Below are 16,176 nucleotides of genomic sequence, written 5' to 3'. Positions count from 1 at the left end.
AGGTAAATTTATAGGGATAGAATATAGATTAGTGGTTGCCTAAGGCTAAGAAGAAGAAGGGGAGTGACTGCTAATGAGTACAAGAAAGTTTTTTTGGAGAGACTGATCACATCTGACTCTTTTCGACCCCTTGGACTGTAGCCCACCAGGCTCCTTGGTCCATGGAGTGGGTAGCCATTCCCTTCTCCACGGGATCTTCCCGACCCAGGGATCAAACCTGGGTCTTCTTCACTATGGGCAGTCTTTACTGTCTGAGCTGCCAGAGAAGCCCCAATAAAAATATTTTAAAATGGATGTGGTGATGCTCATACAATTCTTTAAATAGGCTAAAACATCACTTAGTTGTGTACTTAAAACAGGTGAATTTTATGGTATGTAAATTATACCTCAATAAAGCGCTTTTAAAAAAAGAAAAGCGTCTCAACATCTGAGATAGATATGCTGGCCTTCCCATTTCACAGGTGTGGAAGCCTCAGAAAGGTGAAGCCCACCGCCACTCAGCTAGGAAGTGGAGGAGCTGGGTTTGAAACCTACAAGGCTGTGCTCTCGATCACTGGGCTCTCTTGCTTCCTAAGGTTTGCTTGGGCAGTGCCCTTCATCTTTCTGGAGCATCTAACTCCCAGGTTTGGTGCCAGACACTTGCAAGCTACAACAACTGCTCCCTAGATGACGAGGGTCGGGGGAGGCGGCAGAGGGCCTGGGGTGGATCTGGGACGCTGGGAGAACCTCCTCGTGAGAAAGCTCAGGCAGCAGCTGGGCCAGGGTCACCCATGGCAACACCCCCATGCACTGACACCCCCTCCCCAATCCTGTATCCCTCCCCAGGGAGAGAACTTGGCTTCAAAACTGAGACCAGAATGTGAGCCAGAGACCTGACCTGACCCCCACCTTAGAATCTACTGGATCTGGGACTATGTCAGGGGAGGGGCTGTCCCCAAAGCAAACAAACTGAAATTCAACTGCCCCACTCAGTCCTGTTATTTTATGATCATGCCATATAATCACACCAGAAGACAGACTTTAATTGAAAGTCATGGAATCTGGAATCTTGAAATCCTAATTCAAGCCTCTGTCTTCTCTGTGTCCAAACTCAGTGTCCTTGAGGAACTTGCTTACCTTCTCCAGGCCTTAGTTTCCTTATCTGTAAAATGATGACATGGATATTCCCTTCAGAGCGTGGTTGTAAGTATTTGGGGGCCCAGAGATTAAATTCACTTCATTTTGATCACCTTCATTACATGTCTTAGGTTGTTATTGTGTTAGTCACTCAGTCATGTCCAGCTCTTTGTGAACCCATTGACCGTAGCCCGCCAGGCTCCTCTGTCCACGGGATTTCCCAGGCAAGAATACTGGAGTGGGTTTCCATTTCCTTATCCAGGGCTATCTTTCTGACCCATGGATTGAACCCAGATCTCCTGTACTGCAGTCAGATTCTTTACTGTTTGAACCGCCAGGGAAGCCCTAAGTTGTTATGGTTTTAATAATTCTCCCACTCAAAAGAAACAAGTTTAGAAGAGAACAGTAAAAATAATAATAAGAGTCATCATTTTTGGACACTGATTTTGTGTTGTTCCAAGCGCCTTACTTACCTAAACTCATTAATCTTCGTAACAGTCCATAAAATTGGTATCATTATCATCTCTATTTTACAGACCGGAAAACTGAGGCTCAAAGAGGGTAAGCGCATTGGCTCAAGGTCAGCAAGCTGAGCGACTCTCAAGTCTTAGCTTTTTGCCATTCAGATTGGAGTAGAGTGGAACTGAAGACACCAGTTGGTTTTATCAAAGTCCTGGTGTGTGAGGATAAGGAAAAGCAGCAAAGATGGTGGATCTGAAGTAATTGGCCCACTTGGTTAACATTTATTCACATTTCACCATTTCTCAACCTTCCTGCCAGGAGGTCACACACTGCATTCATGTTTTGTTTTGTTTTTTTTACCTTGAACGTAAACTGTTGTATTTTTAAAATATTTTTAAATGAATAAAGGGATTTCAGTGCAATGTTTTAAATAGATAGCACATCCACCTGGTTCGAAATTCAGAAAGCATGAAAAGGCAGAGAGTGAAAAGCCTCCTGCTCCCCCGACCCCTGCCAGCCTCCTGCCTGCCAGTCTGCACACAGTCAGCCAGTGTTGCTAGCGCTTTCAGGGGGAAGAGAAGAACTGATACGTTTTGAAATTAGAAAGGGTCTGCTTGATTTGTTCTGAAGCCATGAGGCATAAAGCCTACCTCAGTCTGGTTGATTTCTTCAGGTCGGCCTCTGCCTGATTTCCTGTACCCTTTGATGCATCACTGCTTCCTGCAGGTGATGGCTGGTCCCTCAGGGAAATGGTTGGTCCCTTCTCCCTCTCAACTTTCCCCTGAGGCACCCCCTGCAGTACCTGCTCTGCTCCTGACCACGTTCCCTCCCATGTCCAGGCCCAGCTGGTTCCTTCTCCCCCAGAGCCTGGAAAGCCTGTAAATGCCAGAGGACATCTCATCATCTCACCATCTCACCACCGATGGGGTGGAGATAAATTCAGAGGTCACACCTGGGTGGCCTCAGGCCAGATCTAGCCCATGAGAAATTTTTTTTTTTTTCCGGCCTGTTCAGTGATTTCAGAATTGGAAAATTTCACCCGAAGAAAGCTGGGGCTGAGTAGCAGATGCCCCCTTTAGAAGGGGACACTGAGAATATGTTCTCATTTAGAATATGTTCTCTCTGGATCGTCATGGTCCCCACCGCTCCCTGTCAGGTAATGGGGTAGACAGATTAATGGTCACTTTGAAGGTATCCACATCCTGGAAACCTCCTACACTGTTGGTGGGAATGTAAGTTGGTGCAGTCACTGTGGAAAACAGTACGGAGGTTCCTTAAAAATCTAAAAATAGAGTTACCGTATGATCTAGCAATCCCACTCCTGGGCATATATCCAGACAAAACTCTAATCCCAAAAGATACATGCCCCAGTATGTTCATAGCAACACCATTCACACTAGCCAAGACGTGGAAATAACCTAAATGTCCGGTGACAGATGGCTGGATCAGAAGCAGCGGTATCTGCACACAGTGGAGTGTTACTCAGCCATAAAAAAGAACGAAATAATGCCATCTGCAGCACCACGGATGCCGCTAGAGATGATCACACTAAGTGAAGTTAGAAAGAGAAAGACAAATACTTTATGATATCACTTATATGTCAAATCTAAAGTATAACACGAATGAACCTATCTACAAAGCAGAAATAGATTCTCCGACATAGAAACCCAACCTGTGGTTGCCAATGGGGAGAGGGATGGGAGAAGGGATGGAGTGGGAGGTTGGGGTTAGCAGATGTAAGCTTTTCTATGAGGAACGGATAAACAACAAGGTCTTGCTCTATAGTACAGAGAACTATATTCAGTATCCTATGATAAACCATAGTGGAAAAGCATATTAAGAATATATATGTATAACTGGATCACTTTGCTGTACAACAGAAATTAACACAACATTGTAAATCAACTATACTTGAATTAAAAAAAAAAAAGAAGGTATCCATCTCTTAATCCCTGGAACATGAATATGTTATGTGAACATGTTACATTACATGGCAAGTGGGAATCAAGGTTGCAGATGGAGTTAAGGTTGTTAATCAGCTGATCTTAAAATCAGGAGATTGTCCTGGATTTTCTGTCGGGTCCAGTGTAATCACAGGGGCTTCCCTGGTGGCTTAGGCAGTAAAGAATCCACCTGCAATGCAGGAGATCCAGGTTCGATCCCTGAATCAGGAAGATCCTCTTGAGAAGGGAATGGCAACCCACTCCAGTATTCTTGCCTGGAGAATCCCATGGACAGAGGAGCCTGGCGGGCTACAGTCCATCGGGTCACAAAGAATGGAACATGACTGAATGACCAACACAACAGCAACCTAATCACAAGGGTCCTTAAAAGTGGAAGAGGGTAACAGAAGAGGCGAGTCAGAGATGTGGCGATGGAAGCAGGGTCAGAGAGGTGCCATATGGCTTACTTTGAAAATGGAGGAAGGGTCCAGAAAGCCAGAAAAGCAAAAAAATGGAGTCTTCTCTAGAGCCTCCAGAAAGAAACACAGCCCTGCAGACACCTTGATTTTATCCCAGTGAGACCCTTGTCGAGCTTGTAATCTACAGAACTGAAAGATACTACCTTTGTGTTATTTGAAGGCACTAAGTTTGCAGTAATTTGTTAGAGCCATGACAGAAAACTAATGCAGTTTATATAGGGTTTCTTAGGTCTTGGGATGGTGGAGAGTGGGGCACTGCTGGTGAGGGCTGTTGTAGGTGGAAGACACCTAGCTTAAGATGCTCAAGAAATGGGGGCTTCCTTGGTGGCTCCAGTAACAAAGAATCCAATGCAGGGAACTTGGATTCGATCCCTGGTGGGGGAACTATGATCCCACAGGCTGTGGGGCAAATAAGTCTGCTCACTGCAGCTACTGAGCCAGCACGCTCTAGAGCCCACGTGTTGCAACTAGAGAAGCCTGTGCACTGCAGTTAAGATCCAGCACAGTCTGAAAAATAAGAGAAGAGATAGGCGGCCCACTCCAGTATTCTTGGGCTTCCCTGGTGGCTCAGCTCGTAAAGAATCAGCCCACAATGCAGGAGACCTGGGTTCAATTCCTGGATTGGGAAGATCCCCTGGAAAAGGGAAAGGCTACCCACTCCAGTATTCTAGCCTGGAGAATTCCATGGACTGTATCATCTGTGGGGTCGCAAAGAGTCAGATACAACTGAGTGACTTTCACTTAAAAAAAAAGATGCTCAAGAAATGGCACCTATTGTTGGAAGGAATAGGCTTATAGGGTGGGCCCAGGCCAAGGAGAGACATTGATTCTTGCTTTGACTTTTCCTCCATCTGCTCTGCTAACACTCCTGCCTGGTTTGCTTCCCAGAGCCCAGTGCTCGCTGACAGGGGGGCTGAGTATCTAGGCCTTGGAGGAAGAATATGGTAACCGCTCCAAGAGTCAGCAGGTGTCAGCAGCCAGTGGAGGGATCTGATCCCTGACTGAAGATAGGATTAGGGGGTCAAAGCAGAAAAACAAGGACTAGGTCCCTGGCTGGGTAAAAGGGCCATCTCAGCTGCAGGTGGGAGGAGCAGGAGCGGGCCCTGAAGTGGGGTGCAAGGTAGGACAGGGCACCGTGTTGGTCCAGGCTGGAGGCCTGCTTGAGGTGAGGATGACTGATGGTTAAGGAGTCCTGAGAGCAGGCGGTAGGCTGCCTCGCTGGGAGGGAGCTGAACTCATTTATCCTGAGCAATTACTGATGACCGCTAGTGGCTTACTGTGTCAGACTTGCCAAAGACATTCATGTTTAACAGTGCATATCACTTCAACATAAAAAGGTGAAGTTGCATTTCAGGTCGCAGCGTCTGAGAAAGAAAACCTCATGGCCAGGGAGATGTAGGATGCCACGTGGATGACCATGTGCCTTATTTGCTCTCAGGGCCCTACACCCTCAGAAGGGTTCCCGTGTTCTAGTCCCTGTACTCTTAAATGTCTTTAGGCTTTCATTACAATTCTTCATTGGAAGGGCTGGTGCTGAAGCTGAAGCTCCAATACTTTGGCCACCCAATGTGAAGAACTGACTCATTGGAAAAGACCCTGATGCTGGGAAAGATTGAAGGCAGGAGGAAAAGGGGATGACAGAGGATGAGATGGTTGGATGGCATCACCAACTCAATGGACATGAGTTTGAGCAAGCTCTGGGAGTTGGTGATGGACAGGGAGGCCTGGCGTGCTGCAGTCCATGGGGTCGCAAAGAGTTGGACACGACTGAGCGACTGAACTGAACTGAACCGAGCAATTCTACTTGCCTGTGTATTCTGGGCAAGTTTATTTTTTCTTATTTTTAGCATATGCTCATATAATACTTGGTATATTAAGTATTAACATCCAGGCACTGTTCTAAGCACTTTATAAAAATGTATTTAATCATTATAACAACCATTGACAGAAGTACTGTTATCTCTATTTCATAGATGAGGAAACAGAGGCACAGAGAGGTTAAGTAATTTGCCCAGGACCACAGTAAGTAAGCAGCTGTACCTTCTGAGCCTCGGCTGTCTTACTGTTAAGTTGGGGTGTGTTTAGAAGAATGCTCTCCAGACAACAGAGTTTCTCAGCTCTGATGCTACTGATCCAGATAATTCTTTGTTGTGAGGGCTGTCTTGTCCATCGTAGGATGTTAAGCTGTCTCCCTGGCCTCTATCCATGAGATGCCAGTAGCAATCTCCCTTCCTAATGACAATGCCTCCTGACCTTGCCAAATATCCCCTTGGGGCACAGTCAACCCTGGTTGAGAACGATTGCTCTCACAGGATCTGGGAAGGGTTAGATGCAGTAATGCCCGCAAGATACCTCTATACATTCCTTTCCCCATCATTCTATCCCTCTACTGAGTGAATTCTGCCTCCTCAGAACCTTCTTTATCTTTCTGTTCCTTTACTGATGTTGAAGATGTGCCTACTTAAGTATAGACTGGTGTTCGAGAGCTTCTTGCAAAGCTGAAGCTGGCTGCAGGAGTCAGACCTGTGTTCTGGTCTCATCACTTCCTCTGACACTGCGTGTGGCCTTAGCTGAACCCCTTTCCCTCCCCCAGCCTCAGTTTCCCCATGTGTACAATGAGGGGGTTGACCTAAAAGCTTTCCAAAAGATCTTCTAGCTGCAGAAATCAGTGACTGGGTGATTCATACCAAATACAAACAAATTCCCCTTACAAAGTCCAAATTCTTCCAGAGACTTAGTCATTCCAGGGTTTGAACTTTCTCGCAAAAGCCATTTCAAAAATTCTTCCAGCTTAAAAAAAAAAAAAGAAGCTATTAAAAGAAAGTAAAAGTTTCAAAACCAAATCCTAAGCAAACCCCCTTGAAAACAATACACAGATGCGCGCACACACACACACACAACACCCAAGGTAACTCTGAGAACAGGATATGAAACCTCTCAGGCTGGCACTAAGAAATGATTCACAGGCCTTTCGAGATGCTTCTATTTCAAGGCATGATCCACCCACTGGATCTGGCGGCTCCAAAACCAGAATAAACCTTAAAGAAGCTGCCATTTCTTATCTCAACATAGAGTTAGCCCGGCCTGCATCCTCGGGTCTCAGGGCTCCCTCCAGAAGACTAGGTTGAGTCCTGTGAATTCCCTTTCTGTTCTATTTCAGGTCTCAAGCTGCAGGCTTGTTTAAAGTCTTTTGCATCCACCTTTGGTTGGCTGACTCCGAGTTTAAAGCAACACGGCCTAATGGGTTTACAGCACAAGCTGGGAGTTCCGTAGTTTAGCAAGGTCTCTCTATGGCTCTGTCCTACTGCATTCTAGGCTGATCATTCCAATAGCTGTCCCCAGCTAAACAATCCTACCTGGCTTTGTATCAATATCTATAATACTGGTAGTATTATGCTATCAATATTATACTTGTCCAGAAAGCATGAATTATAGTGCACCAATCAAAATGCCATGTTCTTCCGTAAAACAGAAATATAAAAGTCATTTATTTATTCAATGAAATTCTTATGGAGCACTTACTATATACCAAGCCCTGAAGTGGATTGGTGCTAAGATCCGGCCCCAGCCTTCAAAGAGCTTTGTGAATAGGAAAATCTGATGAGTTAAATGTAGTAGAAACATAGGGAACTATTTCCTATAGGAAATGGCCTGCGTAAAAACTGATACCAAAGTTGGAGCAAAATTTAAAGAAATGCAAATGCTTGTGACATGGTTAAGTACCTGCTCACCTGGAGTTTTCCTGTGTGTTAAATTTAGTAAAGTTCTGCCCTTCATGATGCTTCAGTTGCTCCCTAAAATCCTGCAGGAAGGTCATCATCTGGGCCAGACCTACTTTTCCTCCCAGTGAGTTTCCTCACCCCAATCACATGTTCACACACCATTGCTTCGTGGTGTCTTCCCTCCTCCTCTTCTTATCTCTGGGGTCTGATTCAAAAGCCCACTGTGCCCAGGAACCTATCCAGCCGTGCCGTCACAGTTCCTAAACACAGATCTCAGGCTCTTTGCTTGGCTTTTAGCCTGTCCTGCTTTGGCCTCTCTTGTATTTCTGTCCTGAACCTTCACCTAACTTGTGAATCGGGAAAAAGGACAAGAACTAACATTTATTAAATGCTTTCTTGGTGCCAGGCTAGCCCTTTCCTGCACATTTTGTGCCTGGCTTCCCTGGTGGCTCAGTTGGTAAAGAATCTGCCCGCAATGTGGGAAACATGGGTTCGATCCTTGGGTTGGGAAGATCTCCTGGAGGAGGAAATGGCAACCCATTCCAGTATTCTTGCCTGGAGAATCCCATGGACAGAGGAGCCTGGCAGGTTACAGTCCATGGGATAGGAAAGAGTTGGACACAACTGAGAGACTAACACTTTCACTTTCACTTTCACAGAGAAAAATGTTAAATATTTTCAGACTGAATACTTAAACCTAATAATAACTCTTTGAGGCAAATGCTATGTGTATTCCCATTTTAGAAATGAGGAAATTGAGGCACAGATGGGTTAAAGCCTGCCTTTGAGGTCTTTCTGCCTCCAAAGCTAAAGTTCAGGCTCATTTTCCTACTCCGCATTGTTTTTTTTTTTTTTTTATATACATATTTTTCCCCTAAAATATCTTACACATATAGTAAGTGCTTAACAAATGGCTACTGACTAACAGGACACATGCCATGCTTCCTGCTTTATTCCACCCCAGACAGTACTATTTGTTCTCTTTTGTGAGTCCATCTGCTTTATTTCTACACTTAGTTTAAAAACCATTCTGCTGTTATCTATGGCTGTCTGCCCCTCCCACTAGACTGTGGCAGAATTAATGTAATATGCCTGCTGGTGCCCTGGCTGGCACATGCTTTGTGCTCCATGAAGATTTACTGACCTGGGGTGGCAACAGGGTGAGTTGAATTAAACCCTTTAATAAGATATGTCCAGGGACTTCCCCCATGGTCCAGTGGCTAAGACTCCATGTACACAATGCAGGGGGCCTGGGTCTGATCCCCGGTTAAGGAACTAGATCCTTCAAGCCACAACTAAAGATCCTGCATGTTGCAACAAAGACTGAAGAACGCCACGACTGCCACCCAGCATGCCCAAATAAATAGATATTTTAAAAAATACTTAAAATAGATATGTCCAAATTCTAACCCCCTGTACCTGTGAATGTGACTTATTCGGAAATGGAGTGTTTACAGATGTAATTAAGGTAAGTGTGTTATTCACTCAGTCGTGCCCGACTCTTCGCGACCCCATGGACTACAGCCCACCAGGCTCCTCTGTCCATGAGATTTTCCAGGCAAGGATACTGGAGTGGGTTGCCATTTCCCTCTCCAGGGGATCTTCCCAACCCAGGGATGGAACCTGGATCTCCTGCACTGCAGGCAGATTCTTTACCGATTGAGCTAAAAAGGAAGCCCAGTTAAGGTAAGGATGTCAAAATAATCTCATCTTTGCATTCAAAGTGAAAATGAAAGTCACTCTGTCATGTCCGACTTTTTGCGACCCCGTGGTCTATAGAGTCCATGGAATTCTCCAGGCCAGAATATTGCAGTGAGTGGCCTTTCCCTTCTCCAGGGGATCTTCCCAACCCAGGGATCAAACCCAGGTCTCTCGCATTGCAGGCAGATTCCTTACCAGCTGAGCCACCAGGAAAGCTGCTTTGCATTCAAGGTGAGCCCTAAATCCAAGGACTGATATCCTTATAAGATGGGCTTCCCTGGTGGCTCAGCGGTAAAGAATCTGCCTGCAATGCAGGAGACTCAGGAGATGAGGGTTTGATCCCTGGGTCAGGAAGATCCCCTGGAAGAGGGTGTGGCAACCCACTCCAGTATCCTTGCCTGGAGAATTCCATGGACAGAGGAGACTGGTGGGCTATTGTCCAAAGGGTCATAAAGAGTTGGACATGACTGAAGCGACTGAGCACAGCACATCCTTAGAAGGGAAAGGAAAATGAGACCTGAGACAGAGAGAAGGCCGTGTGAAGACAGAGGACAGAAGCAGAGACTGGGGTCATGAAGCCCCAAGCCAAGGAACACCAGGGACTGCGGTCAACCATCACAAGGCAGAGAAGCACGGAGGGGGTTCGCCCCCTGAGCCTCCAGAGGGAAGCAGCCCTGCTGACACCTTGACTTTGGACCACTCAGCTCGGTAACTGTGAGAGAAGCTATTCTTGCTGCTTTAAGCCACCAAGTTTGTTACAGCAGTCCTAGGAGAGTAGCTGCTAAGTCACTTCAGTCGTGTCCGACTCTGTGCAACCCCATAGACGGCAGCCCACCAGGCTCCCCCGTGCCTATCAGGGACTCTCTAATTAGGACTCTCTAATTTCTAATCCTGGCTAAGAAATTCAGGGCTCGAGAGAAACAGCTTTGACTTTGGGGTATCATAGACCTGGCTTTGGCACCTACCTGTTCTATGGTCTTCACTAATGGACTCTGCTCTTCTGAGCCTCAGTTTCCTTCCACGTAGAACAGGGGCAGTCACAGTAATCGCTAACATCTATGGGGTGCCGGAGAGCGTGCTAATCCATTTCCATGCATCCATGCCCAGCCTGAATAACAGGCCAGGAGTAACCATTAATAAGGGTTTCCCTGGTGGCTCAGATGATAAACCATCTGCCTGCATTGCAGGAGATGTGGATTTGATCCCTGGGTAGAGAAGATCCCCTGAAGGAGGAGTATTCTTACCTGGAGAATTCCATGGACAGAGCAGCCTGGTGGGCTACAGTCCATGGGAGTCACAAAGAGTCAGACACGACTGAGTGACTAACACTTTCACTTCACTCAACCATTAATAAAAGAAACTGGCTTTGAGGGTTATAATTTCACCTTGCCATGTCTGAAGAATTCTGCACCTGGCACGGTTTGGCTCTGAACCTGACTATGTGATAATGACATGTGGCAATGACATGATAATGACATGTGATAATGACAAGAGCGCAGATGGGGTCAAGCAGAGACCAGTTTGAATCCTGGCTCTGGCGTTTACCAGCTGGGTAAACTTGGGCTTTCTATTTTGCCCATTTGAGCCTCAGTTGCATCATCTGTAAAGTGGGCTTGGTACTGGTCCCGACTTCGTGATGTCGATGTGATGACTCAGTTGTGTCTGACTCTGTGACTCGATGGACCAGGCTCCTCTGTGCATGGAATTTACCAGGCAAGGATATTGGAGTGGGTTGCCATTTCCTTCTCCAGGGGATCTTCCCAACCCAAGGATCAAACCCAGGTTTCCTGCATTGCAGGCAAATTCTTAACCACCTGAGCCACCAGGGAAGCCCAAATGATATAAGGGGATGCATGCGATTACCAGCTGTTCTGTGAAGGGTTCCAAAATGCGGTTCTGGCACACAGTAGGTCATCAACAAGAGGACGTGTCTGCTGCATTGAAGATGATGGTTCAGGAGGGGACAATCCAGAACAGCAAGACAGTGAGACGAGGACTACAACAGCTGGTGGCTGGTTTTCCCAGAGGAGGGCTGAGGGACAGTGGGGGCCTCTCGGGCAGCTGCTTCCTGGGGTTGTGATGTCACCAGCCCATCCAGGAGGCCCTGGTACCCACGCCTGTCACTGCCTCCCAGCTGGCCAGCTCCACTTCCTGCGCCCTGAGCCTGCCCTTGGCTTCTTTCTCATGACCCGGGGGAGACAGCTGGACGGCAGTTTAAGAAACAACTCCCATCTGCAAGCTGGGAGAGCGCGGGCTCCTCCTCCCTCCCAGGGCTCCTGCATCTTGGGAGGGACCCTGAAGAGTGAGTCTTGTCCAGTGGTTTTCAAACTGGGTTCCTCCAAGCCCTGGGATTCTGCAGAAGGGCCTCAGGGACCACTGAGGGTGGGGCGGGGGAGTGTGGTGGAAAGAAGGGGTACACTAAGCAGGCCAGCTTCTCAAGCCACCCCTCCACTCCTCCAAACAGCCCCACTTTTGTCTGGTTTACATATTGGGACTTTATGTAAAATTTAAGTTTAGTAAAAAAGATTCTTGAGAAAAGAAAGTTGAAAAACCTTTGATCTTCTGTGGTATGTGAGTTATAGCTCAGCTTTTGAAAAACCCTCTGATCTCTTCTACTGCTTTCATTTTTTAGAAGGGAGGTTGAGGCCAAGTGAGGAGGAGCAGCCCACGCACGGTCACCCAACGGGTCAGTGATGGAACTGGGAACCAGGCCTCCTGCCACAAGCCAGGTGCTATCAGGAGCGGGGTGGAGGGCAGACAGCTCTGGTTGCCACATCTGACAGTCACCACCTCATCCCGTCACTCTCTGGGAAACAGCTCAGATGCAAAGTGGGGCCACTCAGTGACTAAGACAGGCAAGGCTGAGGCTAAATGAGCAATCATTTTGCCTCCCTGAGCCTTCATTACCTTCCTCCGTACAAAGGAGAGACATGGTGGTTAAACAGGGGTGGAGGGGAGCTCAGATTTATTAGCTGTTCTTTGAACAATTTTTTTTTTTTTTTTGATGGCACAGTTTGTGGGATCTTAGTTCCCTGACCAGAGATTGAACCTGGGTCATGGGCTTCGCTGGTGGCTCAGATGGTAAAGCGTCTGCCTGCAATGCAGGAGGCCTGGGTTTGATCCTTGGGTAGGGAAGATCCCCTGGAGAAGGAAATAGCAACCCACTCCAGTACTCTTGCCTGGAAAATTCCATTGACTGAGTAGCCTGGTCACAAAGAGTTGGACACAATTGGTCAACTTCACTTTCAGTTTCTTTTCTTTCATGGCAGTAAAAGCACCGAGTCCTAACCACTGGACAGCCAGGAAAGCCCCTGAACAAATATTTTTTAAGTGCCTGGTATGTGCCAGGCATTGTACTTGGCTTTGGGAATCGAGGCGGGACCAGAATATCAGGCTCCCACTGTCATGGAAACTTACATTTTTATGGCCGAGGCTGAACATAAACAAACAAATAAATAAATGTCAATAGAAACAGGTCAGAGAATGTTAAGTTCTATGGTGAACATAGAAGGGGTGACAGGGTATAAACAGGGTGCATCTCTGATTAGATTGGACGGTTGGAGAGAATCCTCTAAAGAGGTGCTATTTGAACTGAGACCTTGAAGGGGTGAGGACCTAGTGAATTCATGCTAAGGGAGGGTGCTGTGTCAGTGTCCAAGAGGACAGGTGAGGGATGCAACTGACTACCATGAGTATCCATCTTTATCACAATTGCATTATTATTACAAATATGCAAATATGATGCGAACATGTCACGTGTTTGATGATGGTAGTAACTGTTAACACTTTTTGCACACTCACAAGGTGCTATGTCCTCTTCTAAGCATTTAGATATGTTGCTTCATTCTCACAGCAATCCTGTCGGGGGTGGGGGGGGGCACTTTTTATTTCCACCATTTTACCCATAATGAAACTGAGGCTCATAGAGGTAAATTGACTTGCTTGAAGTCACACAGCCAGAAAGTGGTAGAGCTGGAACTTGAATCTAGTCAATCCAGGGTCTGGTTTCAACCATTGCTCAACTTTGCCTAACCCACTGTCTACCCGGGGTAGATGCTCAAATGAAATGGATGTCTGTGTTTAAGGAGAACTCCGACCAGACCTGTGGCATGACTGCCCCTTGAGTGACCCGTGAGGTCCTGTGCTTACCTTTCCCTGCCTTGCTCCCACCAACCTTCCAAAATAAATCCCTAAGGTTCCCCACAGGGGAAGGAGGGGCAGAAGTGCTGGCAGGAGACTCGATAGTGTCTGCAATCATCTGTGTGGATTGTGAAACCTAGACAAGTTCTGAGACCGTGACTCACAAATTTTGCGTCAAGAAGGAAATTACAAAGAAGTAATAACTAGGAGCATCATTTCGCAGAGCATCCTTCCCAGGCTGTGTCACCCCGGGCCCCTGATCCTATATTTTAGTCACAGCAGGCATCTGGAATACAGATGGGAGCCTCGCAGCCCCTCCCCTCAAGGCTCAAGACATCCTCCTCCCAGGTCTTGTCTCTTGGGAGAGTTGGGTTTGGCTCTTCCCAAGCTGCCCTCAATCCTTCTGTAGTTTTCTAAGATGATAGTTCCTGTTGGGAAGCCTGGGTTCAAATCTCAGCTCTCCCATTTACCAGGTGAGTGCCTTTGGCACAATACCCTTACTGAAGGACTAAGGTCCCAGATGCCCATCTCCTAGGGCTCCAAAGGCGCAGTGTTCTTATCTGTTGTACTGATGGCTGTATCCCTATGGATTACAACGGTATTCTGCATATATGGAGAGCCTTAATAAATATCTGCTGAATGAACGAATGAAACTAAGGTTCCTGGACACATAGTAGGTGCTCAGTACCTGCTCAATGTTATTATGACTACTGATTCCTGACAGAGAACTTTCTGGCCAGCTGACCTCAGGATTCATGCTATTCAGCCTGTATCTCTCTCAGGATCAATGAAGATGCTGATTCAGAGTATTTTGGATGGTCCTGGATGGATTTACTAGTGTGAGTCAGGGTCCCAGAGCCTGGATCCTGGGGCTGGTAGAAGGGGCTTGGATAGATAAGACCTTGATCTTGAAACATTCAAGAAGAGGTTTGGGGCACCAAGGCCTCATTTAGGGCTGCCATCTATGGGGCTCAGCTGGGCAGGCAGCTCTGCAGGGACTCCTCTCCCAGCTGGGGTCTGACTCCACACCTCTGAAGACTTCCCCAAGAAGGGGCTATCCTTTGGGATACAGGGACCTTCTTTCTGCAGTGGGGTGTGGGCCAGGCAGGGAGAATATCTTGATAAAAACAGGGAAAGGGACTTCCCTCGTGGTCCAGGGGCTAATTGCTCTCAATGCAAGGGGCCAAGGCTCAATCCCTGGTCAGGGAACTGGATCCCACACGCCACAAGTAAGCATTCGCGTGCTGCAACTAAGATCTTGTGTGCCCACAGTGAAGATCAAAGATCCCAAGTGACGCACCCAAGACCTGGTGCAGCCCGATAAATACATAAATAAAATACATACATAAATATATGTATAAAAGGAAAGTGGCTCCTTACATCTGTCAGGGTTCCACCAGGAAGCAGATGGCCCACTGGAAGAGGCTCCTGGAGAGAGTTTAATAAAGGGACTCTAAGGAGATCCAACCAGTCCATCCTAAAGGAAATCAGTCCTGAACATTCATTGGAAGGACTGATGCTGAAGTTGAAACTATAATACTTTGGCCACCTGATGCAAAGAACTGACTCATTGGAAAAGACCCTGATACTGGGAAAGATTGAAGGCAGGAGGAGAAGGGGGAGACAGAGGATGAGATGGTTGGATGGCATCACCAACTCAATGGACATGAGTTTGAGTAAGCTCTGGGAGTTGTGATGGACAGGGAGGCCTGGTGTGCTGCAGTCCATGGGGTGGCAAAGAGTCGGACACGACTGAGCGACTGAACTGAACTGACTGAATCTCTGAAGGGGTGGGCATGGTTAAGGGATAGAGGGGTGCTCAGGGACCAGCAACAGCCCTGAAAGTGTAAAGGGAATGAGTGGGGAATTGTAGCTGCAGGAAAGGAGCTGTGGCTTTAGGGAGATGAGCTCAACACAGTCAGAGGATCCCAACAGGGAAAGGGGAGTCAGGACAAAAATACCTGACCCTCTCTCTTCCTTTAGACACCAATCTCCTGCCAGTGCTTCAATTGGCCAATTCCAAGTGGAAGCCAGAGAGCAGAGGAGCCCAGATTCTTCCCCAGGTGGGAAAGGGAAAGCCAACCTGGGTGGGGGAGGGGGCAAATGGAGAAGACACAGCATGTTTTGTTTGTAGCACGTCTATAAGTGAAGGGTTTTACATCCGCCATTATATTATTGTATGTATTACATATATTCTGACAGTTACTCTGGGAGGTGAGGAAACCAAGACTCAGGCGGTAAAGGGACTTGTCCAGGTCTTCTGACTGCAAAACCAGTTTCTTCTTTCCTTCCTTTTTTTCTTTTCTTCTTTCTTTCTTGAAAAGATGCTTTAATGAAGTCTTTAGGCTTCCCTGGTGCTTGAGATGGTAAAGAATCTGCCTGCTATGCAGGAGACCAGAGTTCGATCCCTGGGTTGGGAAGACCCCCTGGTGAAGGGAATGGCTACCCACTCCAGTATTCTTGCTTGGGAAATCCCACGGACAGAGGAGACTAGAGGGCTATAGTCCATGGGGGGTCATAAAGAGTTGGACATGACTGAATGACTAACACTTTCACTTTTTTTTTTAAAGTTTTATGGGAGATAGGAGGATATTTCAATCTCTTAGAAGCCAA

General features: G+C 47.0%; 2 long non-coding RNA genes across 2 annotated transcripts; one reads left to right on the top strand and one right to left on the bottom strand.

The window, feature by feature from the left end:
- Nucleotides 1-429: 429 nt before the first annotated feature.
- Nucleotides 430-2,013, top strand: LOC129647065 (uncharacterized). Its single transcript, XR_008712257.1, has 3 exons — nt 430-623; nt 1,095-1,182; nt 1,653-2,013. It is a non-coding gene; the product is annotated as an uncharacterized LOC129647065 (long non-coding RNA).
- A 3,890-nt stretch (nt 2,014-5,903) lies between these two features.
- On the bottom strand, nt 5,904-11,634 carry LOC129647935 (uncharacterized). Its single transcript, XR_008712582.1, has 3 exons — nt 11,287-11,634; nt 10,389-10,531; nt 5,904-6,790 (listed from the first exon to the last, which is right to left on the bottom strand). It is a non-coding gene; the product is annotated as an uncharacterized LOC129647935 (long non-coding RNA).
- Nucleotides 11,635-16,176: the final 4,542 nt, after the last annotated feature.

The sequence above is a fragment of the Bubalus kerabau genome, chromosome 3 (genome assembly GCF_029407905.1).
Source record: "Bubalus kerabau isolate K-KA32 ecotype Philippines breed swamp buffalo chromosome 3, PCC_UOA_SB_1v2, whole genome shotgun sequence".
Taxonomy (NCBI): Eukaryota; Metazoa; Chordata; class Mammalia; order Artiodactyla; family Bovidae; genus Bubalus; species Bubalus kerabau.
The sequence above is the reverse complement of the archived record's forward strand: the minus strand, read 5'-3'. Positions and strand labels throughout refer to the sequence as shown.